Here is a 21,178-nt window from a genome sequence, read left to right on the forward strand (position 1 = left end):
TTCCAGTCATGGGATAGATATTTAAACAATGCTATCATAATCATTCTTGTCCATGCATTCTGGCACACAAGAAAAAGGGATTTTTCCAGGGAATTTCTGAATTGCAGGTTGGGAATTTCTTCATAATGCCAAATAATTTTCAAAAAAAATGCTTGTATCAATTTATATTCCCAAAAGAGGGAATGAGAATTTCTATTATTCCACTTCTTTCTAAAAAACTTTCACCGCTTTTTATTTTTTGAGACAAGGTCTTGCTAAGTTACTTAGGGTTGGCCTTGAACTTTCGATCCTCCTGCCTCAGTCTTTCAAGTCACTGGGATTACAGACGTGTGTCACAGTGCCCAACCCCCTTTCTCAACTTTTGACATTGTTACATTTTATAATTTTTATTAGCCAAGTATATATATAATGATATCTCACTGTGGTTTTAACTTACTTAATTTGAATTACTAATGGGATAGTTACCTTTTTTTTTTTTTTCTTTTTAACAGTTTCTGGACATTTTGATTTCCTCTTCTGTGAAGGATCAAGTTTGAAGCAAATGTGGGACTTGTTTTTTAAAAAATTTCATATTCCTTGTATTTTATTTCAGAAACCTTTTCTTAACCCTTTATCATTTTTGGAAACTTTATTGTTGGCTTTTTATATTTGAGTCTTAAACTCAACTAGAATTGATTATGTGGGATAGAGTAAAAGGTTGTGATGGTTCATTTTATGTGTCTACTTGACTGGGCCATGTGGCACCCAGACATTTGGTCAAACATTCTGGGTGTGTCTTTGAGGATGTTTCTGAAGTGAGTAACAGTTGAATCAGTGGACTGAGTGAAGCTGACATGTGAGTGGGTTTCCTTCAACCAGTCGAACACATGAGTAGAATGAAAGGGCCAGGTCTGAGGGCACTCCTGAATGATGGGTGGAGGTGGGACATCCATTTCTCTGGTCTTCAGACTGAGCCTGAAGCATTTGATCTTCTTGGGTCTTGAGCCTACAGGCCAGCAGACTCAAACTATGCCCTCTGCTCTCCTGTTTCTCAGGCTACGATTGCAGATCGGAACTACGTGTTATGGTTTGAGGATGTGATATGCTCCCCAAAGACCATATGCCAAAGGTTTGGTCCCCAGACTGTGGTGCTATGAGGAGGTGGGACCTAGATGAAGAAAGGAGGTTACTTCAGGAGCGCTTTGAAGGGGACATTTTGTCTCTGCCTTTTTCTCTCTCTTTGCTTCTCTTTCCTGGACATCCTGAGGAGAGCAGCTCTGTTCCACCATGTGGTCACTGCCATCATGTTCTGTCTTGTCAAAGGCCCAAAGCTACAAAGTCAAGTGACCACGCACTGACACCTCTGAATTTGTGAGCCAAGATAAATCTTTCTTCCTTTCAGTTGATTTTCTCATGCATTTTGTTACAGTGATAGAAAGCTGATGAATTCACTACATATTGACCATCCTGAGTTCCTCACTTGCTGGCTGTAGATATTAAACTTCTCTGCCTACATAATTGTTCCAGCCAATTATTTATAATAAATGAATCTTTCTCTCTCTCTCTTTCTTTCTTTTCTCTCTCCCTCTTTCTTTCTTTTCCCCTCTTTCTTTTTCTCTGTCTTCTATTATTTCGGTTCCTCTGGAGAACCCTAATACAAAGGCGTAGAACAATTTTATTTTTTCTAAATAAATACCCCTTTGTGCCAGCACCATCTACTATAATATTGTCCCTTCCCCACTGATCTCAAACCTGCCTCTCAAGCTTCCGTATGTGCATGGGACTATTTTTGTGCTCTCTAGTCTGTTCTATTGGGCCACTGCCCTGTCCCTGTGTCCACACCACATGTCTCATTACTATAGGCTAATTATAAGTCTTGGTGCTTGATGAGGAAAATAGTCTCCTCTTGCCCTTTTTTAAAAGAGTGTCTTGGCTATATATTGCACTTTGGAAATACTTAACAAGACTGTCAGGATTTTTTTTTTGAGATTGCATTGAATTTATAGATCAATTTGAAGCAAACTGACATTTTTACAATTTGTGATTTTGAGTTTTCATATCCATAAATAAGATATAGCTTTTCATTTATTTATTTCTTCTTTAATGTTTCTCGATAAAGTTCTAAAATTTTCTCCAGAGAAGTCTTCCTGATGCTTATTATATTTGGTTTTACATACTTCATAAAAAACTTTTCTTATTTAATCTTGTATTTGTTGTTGGTAAATATAAGTTATAACTATTTTTTTAAAAAATAATTGCATACTAGAAACCTTTCTAAAATTTCAAACAAATCTTAATTTATCAATAGTTTACTTGGCACTTACATGTAGACCATTATATCATCTCTGAAGAATGTCAACTTTATTCCCTTTTTTGGCAATTAAGACATATCTGAAAGTCTTTGGTGGCCTTCCCTTTAAGAGATGAGGACCAAGGACCCTCTCCATCAATGTGGATAATGCTTAGGGACTTGTCTGTAATCAACAGGATGCATGGAGGGGATTCTGAGTCAGGAAAGGCTTCTGCCTGGTTCTGCTGGGAGCCTGTTTTGAGAGAAGACAGTTACCATGTTTGCCATCTACTGCTGGGGGCTGCAGGAAGCTCAGTGATAGAGTAAATATGCAGATGTGTGAGGCTCTAGGTTCAGTCTCATGGTGGGTGGGGTCTTGTGTTATGGTTTGGATGTGGTTTGCCACCAGAGGTTCATGTGTTAGAAGCTGCATCCCTAGCTTCCCAGTGTGCCTAGGTTAAGAGGTGGTGGAACCCTTAAAAGGCAGGACCTGGTGATAAGTCCTCAGTTCATGGAGGATGCTGTTCTTAGAAGAGATTAAGATAGCTTTCATTGGACTTTTTTCTCATAAGAAGGAAGTTATAAAAGGATATTCCTGGTTACTCCCTAGGCTGTTTGGCTTCCTGTCTGGCAATGTAATCTCTCCCTCTTGCATATGTTCCCACCACTGTGATGCCATCTGTCTTGAGGTGATAGAGTTAGGGGGTCCTTGCCAGAGTTGCCACTATCATATTTAGACTTTCAGCTTTTAAAACTGTGAGCTAAACAAACCTCTTTTCTCTCTAAGTTACCCAGCATCAGATATTTCATTACAATAATGGAAAATTGACTAATACAACTACTCTGTGAGCCAACCACCAGAGAAGAAAATTACCTTGATATTGCCACGCTGTAGAGTCCATATATAGGAGTTCTGGTCCATAGCTCCAACTGAACTCTCACCGAACAGCCAGCATCCTCTGGCAGCCATGTGAGGGGGCGATTCTAGGGGGTGATCCTAGACATGTAGCTCAACTGAGTCTTCAAATGACTATAGCCCCAGGCAAAGTATGAATGTTTATGCATAAGACACCCCACGGGAGATCTTCCTTGATAAACCTTTAGCTGACTGACCCACAGGGTTGTGAGCAAAATAAAATTGTAGTTTCAGGGTGCTAAGATTTAAGGCAACTTATAATGCAGAAATAGAAACTAGAACACTTTCTAATCCTTACTGTTTGAAAGTGGGAGGAGGAGGAGGATCAGAACTGACTTTGAGTGAACATTCAGTACACCTTTGCTGTTTCAGGTCACTGAGATTTTGGTTTTGTTATTATAGCATAACCTATTTATTCAGACTTATACACATGGTATATGTTTTCTCTTTTTTGGCTTTCTGCTGGGAGCCATTAGCCAAGTAGGTATGACAATTTCCTTGCCAGCGTACCCCATGTTGCTGACATGTTGCAGTGACATTGAATGTAAGTGACCTTGCTCAAGGACCAAGGCAGATTAGGGTGTTCCCGGTTTTAAGATAATCGTGTTTAGGGCGTTCCCAGTTTAGGTTCCAGGTTTAAGGTTTAAGATTATTCCTGCTGGGAATAGGGCGTATCCTGCTGCCTGAGTTCCCCTTGAGTTCTCACGGGATTCAGACAATATATTTTGGAGATAGAAGCCCAGTGGAGGTGAATTTGGGCAGAGAACGAGAATTTGGGCAGAGAACGTGGATTTGGGCAGAGAACATGGATTTCCCCAGAACGTGATTGTAGACGGCTGGTGTGAGTTCGGGAATAAAGAGTTGCTGTTTGAATCTACAAGCTGTGTGGTGGCTCGTGATTGTGTGCCCAGCCAGACTGCGGCATTTGTGCCCAGCCAGACTGTGGCATTTGGTGGCCCGTACGGGGAACTTCTGAAGCTTAGAGGTAAGTGAAATTTCTCACCCTTGAGGAAGAGAGAAAGAATGGGTGAACATTTCAAAAAACAATGTGTTATTGTTTTGATTTATTTTATTTTTATTTCAAGTTGCCTGTTCCTAGAACTTTCTCAGGCAAACTGGGGAAAATGGTTGACTCAAGGTTTGAAGTTGTTCGCCTCCGAGGAAGAGAAATTGTTAGAGAAAGGAGGCACCCCAGTAAGACCAAGAACAGTTAAGGCATATGTTCGAGGAAGAGAAATTGTTAGAGAAAGGAGGCACCCCAGTAAGACCAAGAACAGTTAAGGCATATGTTGATAAAATACAAAAATGTAGCAAATGGCTTTTTAAAGATGAGTTATTAAGTATATTAATGAGACCATCATGGTATCCTGTAGAAGGATTTTTCTTCAACAAGAAAGAGATGGCTAGTTCTGTTTACTACATTTGTCTAAGATCTTGGTTTTTACAGACATCTGATTAATTTACAAAGCTAAAGTGTTAAAATATCAACCACTAAATATAAAATCAAGTACTCTTACTTATTAAGTTCCATAAGGTAATATATTTAAACATTATGTGTGTTTTCATAAATTGGTAAATGGAAAAAGGTTTAATATTGCTTTGTGTCTGTGTCTTTGCTAAAACAAGGTTACTAAGTGTTAAGATTCTATCATGTGTAATTTATATACAAAGAGTAAAAAAAATTTCAGTTGGGTTTCAATTATAGTATTATAGTATCATAAAAAACATGAAAGTCTTTCATTTTATTAAAGTGGAGTAATTTGTCTAAATCAGAAATTTTATAAGAGTTGTTTCAAAATGTGAATTTATAAAAAGGGTTAACGGTTAAAAAAGAGATAGAAAAAGATTCAAGATGTGGAAATATATTTTAATATAAAAGGTTAAAGGAAAAATAAATGTTTCTAGATGAGATAATCTCTGTGTGGTAAAGTAAAAAGTTGTAAAATGCCATTTAAAAAGATTTTGAGGAAACTAGACTTACTTTAAAAGCTTGAGAAAGGAATAAAGAAGAAAAAGGTATTTGTACATGGCAGATTGAGACAAAGCTTCTCAATGGAGTTAAAAAAAAAAGCCTTTGGTTGAAGGGCAGCCATGTAAACTAACATTAAAGCGATTTAAACAGAATCTAAGCCTTGTTTAAAAGAGTGAAGCTGTAGGTGGTGAAAAAGTACATTTAAAAGTACAGTATAGATGATAATTAAAAGGCTTTAAAAGGTTAAATTGAAGGTGGTCGAGATACCTTCATGGCGGAAAAAAGATTGCTTTATTGCATCATTCGAAGCCTAGTTAATCTTAAAGGCATTACTTTAAAAAAATGGGAAGATAATAGGATAAAAGATATTTAGATAAAGAAGATTAAAAATTTAAAGTGAAAAACTTTAAAGACAGAAGTATAGAAAGTTAAAAAGAAAAAAGATAAAGAAGATGTAGAAAGATAAAAAAGATGTAGGAAGACAAAAATTTTAAACCCACAAAATAGGAAGAAAAAAAAAAGACTAGGAGGAAAAAAAGCAACTAAGGGTGAATGTACAAACCTTAGGGGGAAAAAAAACTAGAAGATAGAAACAAGATAAAAATGGTTAAATATGTCAAGTAAAGGTATTTCAGATAGAAAATACAAAAAGCTGAGACAACTATTAGATACAGAAATTCAAGATAGAAAAAGGTAGAAGAGAGAAGTTTAAAGTCAAATATTGGATAAAATAGAAGAACAAGGAGATTATTAGTAATTTTTTCAAAAAGCCCATCAACTTTAATTTCTGGTGGTGCAGATATTAGAAGTCTCAGATGAGGGTGTTAAAATTTATAGACAAAAGCCAATTTAGAAAACGTTAAACTAGAAGGAAATTGGTTTAAAACCACATCAAAAAATTAAAAGGACTAAAATAATTCTAAAAACTAAGGCAGAATGCTTTTGAAAGACTTAAATTTAAAAGGATCTTTAAGGAGTATATATCCCCCAAAGATAAACTTAAAATAACGCTTTTTACTCTAAACTTTTAAAATTTGGATTCATCAGGACTTAGTGCTGCGGAAAGACATATGTATCCAAAAAATGTACATAAGCCTAAGGTACTTTGGAAAGATTCTAACAGGACAATGGAAAGGTCCTGACCCAGTGATTGTCTGGAGTCGGGGGTCTGTTTGTGTTTTTCCACAGGGAGAACAGCAGCCGATTTGGATTCCAGAGAGATTAACTAAAACAATTTCTACAGATCGAAAAGAATATGATTTGACTCAAATCCATAACAGCTGATATCCAGAACTCCAGCTTGGCCATTCTTATATCTGCGACAGTGATTAACCAGGATGCTTTTTTCAATAGCTATTTTATTATTGCATTTTTCCACATCATAAGGTTCTATTTTTATTTTTTGAGCTCATACAAACCTAGGTTAATGTTTTTCTGATCAGTTTTATTTTTTGACTGTGGAGTTTTTAAACATTGCAATGGAGATTTCACCTAGGTAAAGCTACAAGGCCTTTACTATTTTCTTATGTGTTGTACGTTTGTGTACACTCTTGTGTTTTGTGTTGTATGTCTGTATGTGCGTATGTCCATATTTCTTATATGAGGAGCGCTCATGAAAAAATGGATCCGAATTATTATTTTTTTACTCACGTGATTTAAATGGTTTAATTTAAATTATGTAAACAGCTGTTAAGGATTGTTTTTAAAGGTGGTTAACAGATCTGTTTGTTTACTAATTTAAATTAGGTAAACAGCTGTTAAGGATTGTTTTTAAAGTAGGTTAACAGATCTGTTTGTTTACTTTCACCTTTCCTTTTCATTATATTTAATAATTCTTTTCAGGATAATGTCTCTTTAGCATCATTGCCAGAATTCCTATCTCCATCCCAGTGCCGGTGAAGAACTCAACAAGTAATGCTCAATCAAAGAGTCAACTTACTTTGGGAGGAAACGGATTTTGGGAGGAAATGGGCATATTGATAGATTCCTCTGCTTTGAACTGCTTGCAGAACTTGCCTGGACTATGTAACTATCGTTTGGTGCAGCGAATTGTGGTAATGCTGGCATATCTTTGCTGATGGTGTCACTAGTGATGCAATTTTTATTTCCTTGCCAGCGCACCCCATGTTAATTGTGGTAGTGCTGACATATCTTTGCTGATGGTGTCACCAGTGATGCAATTTTTCCCAAGGAGCCGTCAATTGGCTTGGTGTCGTGGCATTTCTGTATCCTCCTCCCTTCTGCTAGTGATGGTCTAAAATTTGGGGGCCAATGGCTTATGCTGGACCGGTAGTCAGTGACGGGTATGATTCAATTGCAGTGGTATCAACCTAAGACAGGAGGCTGACGCCTAAAGGTCAGTTTTCCGATGACGGGTAAGAACCATATGTTGAATTGGACAACCTACCAGGCACGGTCCTTAAGCCACATTGCTTGTTGTTTAATTAATCAGAAGGGGGGAGATGCTGGGAGCCATTAGCCAAGTAGGTATGACAATTTCCTTGCCAGCGTACCCCATGTTGCTGACATGTTGCAGTGACATTGAATGTAAGTGACCTTGCTCAAGGACCAAGGCAGATTAGGGTGTTCCCGGTTTTAAGATAATCGTGTTTAGGGCGTTCCCAGTTTAGGTTCCAGGTTTAAGGTTTAAGATTATTCCTGCTGGGAATAGGGCGTATCCTGCTGCCTGAGTTCCCCTTGAGTTCTCACGGGATTCAGACAGTATATTTTGGAGATAGAAGCCCAGTGGAGGTGGATTTTGGGCAGAGAACGGGGATTTGGGAAGAGAACGTGGATTTCCCCAGAACGTGATTGTAGACGGCTGGTGTGAGTTCGGGAATAAAGAGTTGCTGTTTGAATCTACAAGCTGTGTGGTGGCTCGTGATTGTGTGCCCAGCCAGACTGCGGCATTTGTGCCCAGCCAGACTGCTGCAGCTTTCAACCTTTCTGTGTCCTTATGTAAGGTGAAATTCTCAGAAGAATCATAGTTTTTTAAAAATATATGGAATGATTTTTTTCTTAATAGAAACATTTAGTCAATATATATTTAATGTAATATAGTGATATATTTGAATTTCTACCTACCATACTATTGTTTGTTTCTGATTTGACCCATTTGTTTAATTACTTTTAAAATATGTATTTCACTTAGGCATATCTCATTTCCCTAAAGCACAGGTATCCCTTTACAAGTTTAGAAATTATTCATTTTTTTTTCATTCATTTTAGTGGTTAGTCTAGAAATGATAACCCACATGTTTAACTTTTAATATCTAGAGTTGATCAATGCCCCTAACCTCCTTTTAGAAAATATAAGGCATTTATAACACTTTATGTTTTCTCATGATTTATGGTGTGGTGATTATACTCTTATTTACTTATTTATTTTTCCTATGCTGGAAACTGAGTCTGGGGCCTCACATAGGTCAGGCAAATGCTTTACCATTGAGCCACACCTTGAGTCCTATTTTTAATTCTGCCTTTTAAAAAAAATCACCAAACTTCATTTTCATTGATTTACACTATTAATGCCTGTTCCTCCTTACCCATATATTCACAATGCTCATTGTTCTACATTCTTCTTGCATATCTTGGTCCAATTTTCTGTTGCTATAACAAAATACCCGAGGTTGGGTGTTTCATAAAGACATTTATTTGGTTCACAATTCTGGTGGGTGAAGTGTCCAAACAGCATGGCACTAATTTTCTGGAGAGAGCCCCCTGACTATGTCACAACATGGCAGAGAAATGGAAAAGGAACTGGCTACATGTACAAGGAGGAGATCAAATGGTAAGACCTAATTACCCATTGCTAGGCTCTTCTTTTTAAAGGTTCTGCCATCTCTCCCTCACCACACAGCAGACCAAGCTTCCAGTATGAGACTTTGGGGGACACATTCAAACCACATCCCAAACCATCAGGGATCTTTCACTGGGCTCACTTTTTCTCTACCTAAAATATAGTAGTTTGTAATTTTCTTTAGTTGTGGCCTGCAATCTTTGTATGTGTCCTTATTTTACCTTCATTGTGGAAGAACATTTTCATTAGCTAAAACCTTGTATGTTAGAGGTAATTTTCTTCTAGAACATTGAGGTTAGCTGGGTGTGGTGGTGCACACCTGTAATCCCAGCAGTTTGGAATGCTGAGGCAGGAGGATCTCGAGTTCAAAGCCAGCCTCATCAAAAGCAAGGGGCTAAGCAACTCAGTGAGACCCTGTCTCTAAATAAAACACAAAATAGGGCTGAGGATTGTCTCAGTGGTCAAGTGCCTTTAAGTTCAATCCCCGGTGCCAAAAAAAAAAAAAAAAGAACATTGAGGTTACTCTCTTCTGATTTCTAATGCTGTCTATTTCTTGGTTCCCTGAAGTTAATTTGTCTTTTTTTCTCCAGCTCCTTTGATGATCACTAGGATTTGTCCAGTCTTAATTCCTTCTCTATTCTTTCTTTGGGATTTGTTGAGCTTCCTGAATGTGGATTGGTGTCTATCTTTTATCACTTCTGATATATACTCTATTTCATTTTCTCTCTACTCTTTTGGGAGCTCTGCTTTATCACAAAATATTTATTTGTTTACTTATTTGTATTGGGGTTGGAACCAGGGTTTCACACATGCTAGGCAAGTGCTGTACCCCTGAGCTATATCTCTGACCATTTAAAATTTTGTTTAGAGACAAGGCTTCATTAAGTCACCCAGGCTGGCTTTGAACTTGTGATTTTTGTTTTGTTTTGTTTTGTTGGGGACTGAACCCAGGGGCACTTTACCGTTGAACCACATCCCCAGCCCTTTTTAGTTTTTATTCTGAGACAGGGTCTTCCTCAGTTGCTGAGGCTGGCCTGGAATTTGTTGTTTTTTTTTTTTTTTTTTTAATATTTATTTTGTTGTAGATGAACACATAGTATCTTTATTTTTATGTGGTGCTGGGGATCGAACCCAGTGCCTTACACATACGAGGCAAGCACTTTACCACTGAGCTACAGCCCTAGCCCCTGGCCTGGAATTTGTAATCCTCCTGCCTCAGCTTTCGAAGTCACTGGAATCACAGGGGAGCCAATGTACTCAGCTAAATTTCAATTTTCAAAAATTTCTAGACTGTTCCTTTCCTCCAAAATCTTCTAATCATTTTTAAAAGAGTTTCTCATTCCTTGCACATCTTCTAAAGCTTCTGTTCTGTTTCTTAATACATAAGCACATTTGCCTTATTATTACTGCTGTACTGGGGATTGAATCCAGGCCCTTGCACATGCTAGGAAAGGGCTCTCTACCACTGAGCTATGCCTCCAGCCAGCAATTCTAACACTCTAACATTTTAATCCATGCTGGGTCTACTCACTTCTCATTCACAGTGCCTTCTTTCCTTGTATGTTTGGTCATTTTTTATGGTGAGCAGATCACTTTCCTTGGAGACTTATTTTGAAAAGTTTTCTGTGGCCTACAAAACCACCCCTTTTCTGCAGGAGAACATCATCCTGGGTATGGGCCCTGGAACCACTCAGGTGGTTTTGGAGCTGCAGAAGGGAATGAAGGCCTTACAAGGTTAAAACCTCTTCTGAATGAATAATCTTCCACCTTGGTACAAGAAAGGTATTTTTGTTTTTGTTCCTATTTTTTTTTTTTTTTGCAATGATGGGTAGGAAGTAGATTTATGTGTAAGTGGTTACCTTCTGCTGGTTAATCCTTACCTGGAAGTTATAATTGTTTTCAGGTGCCAGGTTTATGGGATGTGATTTTCCATTTAGGCATTCCCTTGGGCAAACTTTGGGCTTTAAAGTCTATCTGTTTCTTCCTACTGGGAGAGACCATCAGAACACAAAGTTATGATCAACCAAATCAGCAAATGCCCTCAGGACAGAAGCACCTTCTTTGTTTTGGTTACTGCTTCCCAGTAACACCTTACTACGCATTAGGCATTAGACCTTTGATATTTTTAAGAAATGTGTGCGTATACAGATGTTCCTCCACTTACAATGGGGTTATGTGTTGTTAAACCCATCATAAATTGAAAATATCTGAAGTTGAAAGTGCACTGGACACGCCTAACTTACCCAACATTTCCCATAGCTCCTTGCAGAGGACCAGGTGTTTCCCCTCAGGGTGGACTTGCCCCAATCAGGGAGAATCAGGCTTCATCACTAGCCCAGGAAAAGATCCACATTAAAAAGTCAAAGCATAGTTCCTGCAGAATGCCTATCACTTTCACACCATGGGATAGTCAGAGGATCGTTAAGAACTGTCCTAAGTTGTCTGTGTGTTCTCTCATGGTGATGTTATTAGTTTTCAGTGGGATAGTTTGTCTATATCACGTAGCCTGCCATCTTATTAGAGGTGGAATTCTCTCAGAACATAATTTTATATTTGGAAAACTAAACATCTACTTGTTTTTATATTATAATGACTGAAAGTAAAGCCCAACCAAATCTTTTTGGCTCCAGGTCCACTGTGAATGACTCCCAGTGTGATTGAGTGAAGGGGAGAGGGGATAGGGAGGAAAGGGGGGTTGCTTAGCATGTTTCCTGTAGGGGAGTTTATCAGAATGTCAGAGTGGAAGGTGGTGATTTTTGCCAGGGGTGGTTATGTATATGTATGCATAACATACCAAAAGGTGGTTTGGATTTTTAAAAAGTTGAGAAACACTATTCCATAACTGATTTAATCCTGTTTTCTAAAAATTCATTGAATTTGGAATTCTACAAATTTTGATATTCTTTTAGCTTTTGGGTCATTGACTCCTTAGTTTATCTGCTGACATCTATAGACCCTCCTCTCCAGAAATAATTTTTATATACGCCACAAATGCAAATTCTGATTATAATTTCAGATGGTTTAAGAACATCTAGAGTCTAATCATGAATCCAGAGTAAGGACTTGTGTTCTGAAAATACTAAATGTTTCTTGAATTTTCATAAATAATCTGATGGTTAAATAAACCGTGGCCATCCAGAAAAACAAAATTTTATAGTCATTAAATGATGGAGATGACTATATACCCTAATAGAGACTAAAGATTAAATGCCAAATGAAAGGAGCATGCTATAGAATAAGTTAGAATGACTTTGTTTGTATATCTATTATGCATAATTCTAATTGCATATATATGCAGGAAATAACTGTCAGGATACACACAAGAAATTTGAACAATGCTATTATATGGGTATTTTCGAGACTTTTTTTTTTTTGGTGGGGATTAAGGCCAGGGGTGCTCTACCACTGAGCTCTATCCCCTTCCCTTTGCATTTTGTATTTTGAGACAGGGTCTTGCTAAATTACTGAGGCTGGCCTCCAACCTGTAGTCTTCCTGAATTACTGGAATTAGTGGCATACACCTCCTCCTCAACCTCCCCCAATTTTTTTCTTTAAACCAAGTAATCTTTGGGCAACCCCTTACTATAATTTGTATTTTTATATGCATTTTTTAAAAAGTCATGTTGATTAAAGATTGATTTTTTTCTAATATATAATGTTTTATATTCTTTATAATATAATCTACTCCAAATAAAAGACAGATACTATGTACTATCCAATTAAAATTCCTTTCTGTATTTTAAAACTTTGAGGTCTCTCTTTCTCTCTCAAGATTAAAAGATACTTTTGGACATTCCTTCTTGACCCATTATTATTATTATTATTTTTTAATCCTGGAGAGCCTGATTCAGTGGCCCATGCCTGTAATTCCAGCAACTTGGGAGGCTGAGGCAGGAGGATCATGAGTTTGAGGCCAGCCTCAGCAACTTAGGAAGGCCCTGAACAACTTAGTGAGAACTTGTCTCAAAATAAAAAATAAATAAATGGGGGCTGGGGTTGTGGCTCAATGGTTAAGTGCTTGCCTTGCATGAGTGAGGCATTGGGTTCAATCCTCAGCACTAAATAAATAAATAAATAAATAAAAGATATTGTGTCCATCTACAACTAAAAAAATAATAAATAAATAAATAAATGGGCTGTGGCTGTGGCTCAGAGGTTAAGCCCCTCTAGGTTCAATCCCTGGTACCAAAATAATATAAAATTAAATAAATACTGAAAATTGAACCCAGGGCCTCACACATGATAGCTAAAAACTCTATGGCTAAGCTACATCCCCAGCCCTAGTTTTTTTTTTTTTAAATGTTTATTTTTTTTTAGTTTTTTAGGTGAACACAATATCTTTATTTTATTTTTATGTGGTGCTGAGGATGGAACCCAGTGCCTCACGCATGGCAGGCGAGCACGCTACCACTTGAGCCACATCCCAAGCCCCTAATTATGTTGTTTTTGCTTTACTTCTTCAAGTTTTAATTTTTTTTAATTGGGGGGGTGAATTTTGGGGGGATGTCAGGGCCCTGTGTATGCTAAGTACACACTCTACAGCTTGAGCTACACTGCTAGTCCCTCAATTTCTTGTTTCTGTGGAATATCCTGACATGATATGAATAAAATCCAGACATATGTTAATTATGTTGAGAATGTTGCCTGAAGCCCTGCATGAGTTCTCTGATTCTGTGTCCTACTAAGTCCTACATTATGATTTTTATGCAAACTGTTTCATGAATTATTAACTTGAGTTATGCTATTATAGCCAACTGCATGAGATGAGGTAATTGGAAAGATATTATGTTCTTGCCTAATGATCTTGGTCTCTGGGATTTGAGGGACTGTCCCTGACATGTATTTGTACAGCTAGATTTATTTCAGGGTGAACAAAATAATTCTAATCTTTATAAAATATTAAATTTCCCACTTCCTGTTTCAATTTAATGATATCCTTTTTTAAAGCACATGCAGTTTTCTAACCGTTATCTGACAGGAGGCACGCTGAGGAATATACAAAAAGAGCCACTTCTGGTTTCCCTTACAGGGATATTGGAATGTGTAATAATCACAGAAATCACTACAACCGAAAATAAGTAAAATGACCAAATAATCTAGCCTGCCGCCGACCACAGAAAGTTTTATTTGCAAACTGGTCCTGGGTCTGTCTGATTTTTTGTCAGTGCATGGGAATCCCACCTTCCTGGCAGTCTTCAAATGCTCCCCTCAGGCATGCAGCCTCCTCATCCTTTTAAGCAGGCAGCAGTAGGTGTGGCCTCCCATGTAGAGGGCAGATGATTGGCTGGGATCAACCTCCTGGGGCCTTCTTCTCCATCCTGCAATGGCTTATTTGCTAACAATTCTCTTATGTGTAATCCGACTCTCTTTTGCAATATAACCCTTTTATATTGAGTTATAATCTTCAAAAAGGAAGAAATTGGCAATATTCATTCTGTAAACCCCTATTCCTAGGCCTCATAGCTATGTTTAAATGGTCATTTAATGAATCCAAACCCCTTCATCCTGCGAATTGGGCCTGGTCTTCACAGTCCTTCCTGAATAATCACTGGATTTTCTGCCTCTCATCCAAACACTTTCTGATTCTCTCCCTGCATTGCCTTCTGAGTTATATTTTGAATAGACAAACTTGATCATTTCATTCATTGGCTTAAAAATCTTCAAAGGCACCAGATACTTTGGTGCACACCTGTAATCCCAGTGACATGGGAGACTGAGGCAGGAGGATCAAAGTTTAAAGTTGGCTTCAGCAATTTAGTGAGGTCCTAAACAACTGAATGAGACCTAGTCTCCAAAACAACAACAACAACAACAACAACAACAAAACAAACTAAAAAACTTAATTGATTTAGAAAAATTCTCCTAAAGGACAAAGTCCAAATTCCTTGTTGGGGCCTTTATAATATAGACGGGTGGATGCCCCAAACCTTACAGAGTATAGAACCTTCTAGTATCTGTCTTTTTCTATACACCCTGCAGTGTTGCTATGTAGTATCAGAGTTAATCTGTCCTTCCATGTTCTATGTTCCATGCATCCTTTGCATCATGACTGCTTTGGGGACATTAAGTAAAATAAAAGTTACTTGAACATAAGTCCTGTCATATCAGAACAGTGGATCTGCTTCCTGAGATGGACAAAATATGATCATGTCCTGGGAGGCACAGATCAAGATGGTGCCAGGTTTCATTACTCAGAATTGTTGTGCAACTTATGAGATGTTTATTTCTGGAATTTTCCATTAAATATTTTTATACGATGGTTATAGGTAACTGGAACTGCAGAAAGCAAAACCACAGATAAAGGGGGACTATGGTAGTTTCTGCTTCCCTGACCTGACACCCGCAGTGGCTTCTGCCTGTAGTTGTCAACCCCCTTACCCCCAGTTTTTTTGGCAGTGCTGGGGATTGAACCAAAGCCTCACTCATGCTAGAGGGGTGCTCTACCGCTGAGCTACACCCCCAGCCCTGCCAGCCTCTCTATACTTGGCGAGTTTCTACTGATCCTCTAGCACTGCTCTCACCTCCCCTGGGAATCCTTCCTGGGTTATTCACACAGTCCCTTATCCATACTGTCCCTGTGCTTTCTCAGTCTTCAGAAGCTGTCTCTCATACCTCACCCTCACTAATTATAGATTTTTGTTTTCCCAAGAGATCAAATCAGAACACACTTCCAGAGATGACACAGTGACTGGGTCTACACGAGTTATCTTGAGTATATTTTCATATGTCTTAAATTACTTTTATGTCTTATTAAGGTAACTGTCTTTTCCTAAGAACAAACTTGGACAGTCACAAAGTGGGTCTCAAAATGTGTCTGATTATGTAATTGGCAGGTGAGATACTCTGCCCTTTTGATTACTATGTGAACTGTTTAGTACCTAAGCACTCTATATAGATAGACAATTCACTATACCTATCAACATTGTCTCATTTTATTTAATTCTTTTAATACAGGGATTGAACATAAGGCCTTAACTACTGAGCCACATACCTAACCCTTTTTATTTTTTCATTTTGATACAGAGTCTTGCTAAGTTGTTTAGGGCCTCACTAAGTTGCTGAGGCTGGCCTTGAACTTGTGATCCTCCTGCCTCAGCTTCCTGAGCTGCTGGGATTACTGGCATGTACCACCATGCCTGGTTGAAGTACTAAATAGCTTTATTCCCATTTTGCAGATGAGGAAAGTGTGGTTCAGAAATTAACTCACTTTTTTGGTGGGGGGGGGTGGTTAGGGAATTAAATCCAAGGGTGCTCTACCACTGAGCTGCATCCCTACCCCTTTTTATTTTCTGTCTTGAGATAGTGTCTCATTAAGTTGTCCAGGCTGGCCTTGAATTTTTGATTCTCATGCCTCAGCCTCCCTAGTTACTGGGATCACAGGTGTGTACCACCACCTGGCTGAGAGTAACTCACAGGAGTTTCTGACTAGGAAGCCTGAAACTTAGAATGCGGTTTCCACTATTTTATACTTTCCTCCAATATACTGTGTTCCAAATTCAATTTTAGGAGTTGACGTTTGAGGAAGGCAGCCATTTATAAAATCAATCATGGCAGACAGAGGGATTCAAAGGAAGTAAAACTTGCTTCTATGTGTTACAGTTTCAAGAAACACCATACTAAGTAGCAATGCCCCCAGTCATTTTCAGTCTTCACTTAAGTATATGTGTTGGTAAAAACTAGGAAATCTCTGAAAAATCTTATTTTCAAAACATTTCACATCCATAAAAAGCTTTTAGAACGGCAGCTGATTTTGCATGTCATTCACATATTATTATAAAAATGCTTTGGCTTCTTAGTGAAACCAAACAAAACCCACAATGTATATACAGCTGTGGCAATATTTAGACATGCAAGCATCTTAGCTGAATACCAAATGTACACAAGAATCAACACAAAAATGGATTTTACAGTTAACTTTAACGGATGTGATAGTTTAAGAGAGTGTGACTTCCAGGGTCATACCCCAAGCCATGGCATCAAGTGATTTCAGTGGTTGTCACAATTATGGCCAGTTCCAAAGTTAACAGGAAGGTTGGACTACACTTTTAGATAGAAAATGTAAAAGCCATTTTCTGAGTTTGGGATTGAAATGCTAGATATGATATTACTATGAAGTTGGCTTCAAAGTCTGCTAATTAGAGCATTATTCTTAAAACCTGGTTTCTTCTTATGCAACCTAATAGAATTGGTTGTTCTTTTAGAGCAAAAGTTTTGTTTACACTGAAAACCTCTAGTAAACTGATAATAAAAACAAATATGCAGATACCAAAATATGCACTCTGAAAATAAATCAATGAGTAAAAATGGAAGATTTCCTCTACAGTTTGTCTTTGGTTTATTTCCTGCTCCAGGGAGTATGGTAAAGGGCAGCTTGTGTTTTGAGGGTGGAAACTGTGTTCTGGTTTATGCTAATTTGTTGCTAGTGCTGAAGGTTGCTTATTCAGCACCGATTTTATTAGTTTTAGGTGATACAAGTTCACAGATTTATGAAAAGATTCTCTCTGTTTAGCTGTAGTCATGTTCACTTCAGTTTTCCTTTTTCCATTTATTTATTTTTTCTTCCTGGTACTGGCAATTGAACCTAAGAGCACTCTACCACTGAGCTAAATACCCAGACCTTTTTATTTTTTATTTGGAGACAGAGTCTTGCTAATTTTTTGAGGCTGTCCTTGAATTTTCAATACTCCTGCTTCAGCCTCTGAGCTGCTTGGATTATAGACATGTGCCACAGTGCCCAGCTGGTTTTCCATATTTTTTTTTTCCCCGTACCAGGGATTGAACCTGGGGGGTGCTTAACCACTGAGACAAATCCCCAACCCCGTTTTAAAATTTTATTGAGAGACAGGGTCTTGCTAAGTTTCTTAGGGTCTATCTAAATTGCTGAGGTTGGCTTTGAACTTGTGATCCTCCTGCCTCAGCCTTCTGAGTTGCGGGGATTACATTGTGTGCCACCATGCCTGGCTTGTTTTCTGTATTTTTGTTGAGGGAAGTAGTGACAGACGTCATGCTCATGACCACTGTGGAAGTATGAACCACTTTTTAAATAAAACATTGTTAGTATCAGTGAGATCGTTTTTTAACTACTGCTTTGCTGCACTATCCTGAAAACCCTCCTCTCTCCCAATCTCCTGGACTGGAAGAGCAAGTAAGGTGACAAATTTCTTGGATCTGAATACTAAACTGGGCTAGTTGGTGACTGGATTCTGGGGCAGCTGCTTTCCTCTACACAGAGATGCTGTGATTAACAAGGTGATCAGGAGTTGTATTCCACATGAGGAGCTACATGAGGATCACCTAAGTTCTCTCAAGGGAGAAAAGCTAGGGTTCAGGCTACCTAGTCTTGTCTATGGCTCTGCCCAAAGAGAAAAGTTTGATAGTGTGCTACAACATAATCCTAGTGGGACCAATCATTTGTTTGCTATATCTCTGGACACTGGAAAGAGGGAGCAGGGCCAGGAGAGCAGTGGAGAAAGCGACAGGTGGAAAAGAGCAAAAAGAGCTTAGTGTGCACCCACTGCACTCCACACACCATGTTCAGTCTTACAGCTGCTCTGAGAAACAGCAAGCTCCATTTCATGGATGAGGATGCTGAAGCAAATAGCAGCTACTTGCCAGACTCATTCAGTCCATGGTTGGTTTTCTGTTGTCTGCAGGCCTCCTGCATGCTTTCTACTACAGGGTGCAGAGATCCAGGGAAGAACAGGAAAAGAGAAATTTTAAACAAAATGAACAAAACAAAACAAAAACCCAAACTGGGAGAGAGCTGTGAAATGCTGCCAATGGCCATCCAATCTGCAGGGGGGACATCACCCAGAAAGACTACGGACCAGATGAACCTTGGCATTGTTCCACCATTTTTTTCCAGTTTCTGGGCCACATGGCTCCATGTTTGCCATTTCAGGAAGGTCCTAGTCTTAGGAAGCTACAGTGGACCCTCCATATCCTCAGGTTCCACATCTGTGGATTTAATGAATGGTGAATTGAAATGTGTGTGCGCGAGAGTGTGTGCATGTGCTATAATGCACGTGCACACACATTTCAATGTTTAGAAATGAATGTGCTGGGGATTGAACCCAGGGGTGTGTAATCACTGAGCCACATGCCCCAGATCTTCTTTATATTTTAATTAGAGATAGGGTCTCACTGAGTTGCTCAGGGCCTCAGTAAGTTGCTGAGGCTGGCTTTGAACTTGCAATCCTCCTGTCTCAGCCTCCTGAGCCACTGGGATTACAGGCATGCACCACCACACCTGGCTATATCACAGATTTGAGTATCCAGGAATTTTGCTATCTAATAGATACCAAATGGATACTGAGGGATGATCATATCTGATAAATTCTCAATTCTTCCAGGAATGTTATTACTTATTTAGTTTTATTTTTGTTATTCATTTTTGCAGCAGTGGGGGATGGAACCCAGGGCCTCATGCATGCCAAGTAAGCGCTCTACCAAGTGAGCTACACCCCCAACCCCTGAAATTACTATTTAATAGGAAAATATTAGCAAAAGCCTAAGACAAGTTCTGTGAAAATGCACTCGAGAAGAAAGCATTTATTTGTTTAGTGTTCCAGCTTTTAGGTTACCCTTATAAGCAGGAGGTCTGGGTTTCTTTGCAGAAACAAGTTTCTTGAGTCTTGTTTTCAGTTTCCACAATATTCCTTTTTATGTTCCTGACACTGCTGCCTTTCACTTGGGTGGAAGGGAGGAATTCCTTCCTGGGAGACAGCCCTACCCTATCTCTGTCAGCTCTCTGGCTTGAAGGTCTGCAAAGATGTTTTGATTTTCAGTAGTAAAAATGTCAAAACTTCATTCTAAATTTACGACTAGAAGCAGGCCCATCAGCTAAATGGATCTACCACAGTCTACCCTGACACACTGAGCAGATGGCTTTGCTCAAAAAAAAAAAAAAAAAAAGACATGATGACAAGAGCAAAATTTATCTATGGAAGGAACAACATCAGTATTTTTTGTCATAATGTTTTAAAAATGTTAACTTTATCTGGGGGATTTCTGGATATACTGCATGTCATGTTATGGAAAATAGATTTTTTTGTTGTTGTTTTTTGGTACCCATTCCCAGCCCTTTTTATTTGAGACAGGGTCTATGTTGCTAAGGGCCTCATTAAGTTGCTGAGTCTGGCCTTGAACTTGTGATCTCCTGCCTCAGCCTCTGGAGTTGCTGGGATTATAGGCATGCACTACCACAACCAATTATTTTGTTTATACTTGAGGAATCTTTTCTTTTGGTGTATCAGGGACCATGAGGCCACAGGAAACATGACTTTGGATATGACAATTGTCCAAAGTTCCCTGCTCTGATGGGATTGTGACTCAGGAGCCATTACTGATGAACCAAAAAGGTCATTTAAAAATATCTAAACAGGGGTCTGGGGTGGTGGCTCAGTGGTAGAGGCTCAGTGGTAGAGCGCTTGCCTAGCATGTGTGAGGCACTGGGTTCGATTCTCAGCACCACATATAAATAAATAAAGTTCTATCAACAACTAAAAACATAAAATTAAATTTTAAAAAATTATCTAAACAGAATGGAATCACAAGTAGGAAAAAGGAAGAGAACTTCCACATGTCCATGGGAGGTTTTGTTTATAAAATCAACACTGTCCATTATGGACACATAGATAGGTTTTCTGGCAGCTCTCATAAGCTTCGCTTTGACTGCCTGACTGAAGTCCCCTTCATCTCTAGGCAAGGTGGAAGTGAAGGAGAAAACGGGCTTGGAGAGCTCATGTTATCATCCAACCCATTTCCTTAGGCTCATCTTTCGTTTTTTTTTTTTTTCTCTTTTTCTTTTTTTGGTATCAGGGATTGAAACCAAGGGCACTTAACCACGGAGACACATTCCTAGCCCCTTTTATGTTTTATTTTGAGACAGGTCTTGTTAAATTGCTCAGGGCCTCACTAAGTTGCTGAGGCTGGCTTTGAACTCACAATCCTCCTGCCACAACCTCCCAAGCCGCTGGAATGACAGGCGTGTGCCACCGGGCCTGGCTTGTTCCTATTTTTAAAGAACTGAGGCTTTTCCTGTAGAGTCAAACTTCATTTTTTCTTAGGGCTTTAAAAGAATTTGATGTCATTTTGGAGTCTGGGAGTCTCACCTACAAGGCATCAGCAGGGTGCCTTTGAGGCGAGCCTCATCACAGAACATACCCACTATCAGTAGCCATGGTTTATAGCAGCCTCCCTCAGCCGCTTCCCATCTTGTCC

The 21,178-nt window shown here is 38.8% G+C and overlaps 1 protein-coding gene and 1 long non-coding RNA gene across 24 annotated transcripts in view; one reads left to right on the forward strand and one right to left on the reverse strand.

Annotated features, from left to right (window-relative positions):
• Nucleotides 1–2,000, forward strand: part of LOC124108918 (uncharacterized) — a 30,845-nt gene extending 28,845 nt beyond the window's left edge. For all 9 annotated transcript variants that reach the window (XR_009228889.1, XR_009228888.1, XR_009228883.1 and 6 more), the window contains one exon: nt 492–2,000. This is a non-coding gene — a long non-coding RNA (uncharacterized LOC124108918). The remainder of the gene's footprint in view (nt 1–491) is intronic.
• Nucleotides 1–21,178, reverse strand: part of Dlgap1 (DLG associated protein 1) — a 912,507-nt gene that overhangs the window by 113,908 nt on the left and 777,421 nt on the right. The gene's annotated exons all lie outside the window — the stretch shown is intronic.

This window comes from Marmota monax, unplaced genomic scaffold, assembly GCF_021218885.2.
Source record: "Marmota monax isolate L192 unplaced genomic scaffold, Marmota_monax_Labrador192_F-V1.1 WCK01_AAM20220418_F8-fsc00103, whole genome shotgun sequence".
NCBI classification, from domain to species: Eukaryota; Metazoa; Chordata; class Mammalia; order Rodentia; family Sciuridae; genus Marmota; species Marmota monax.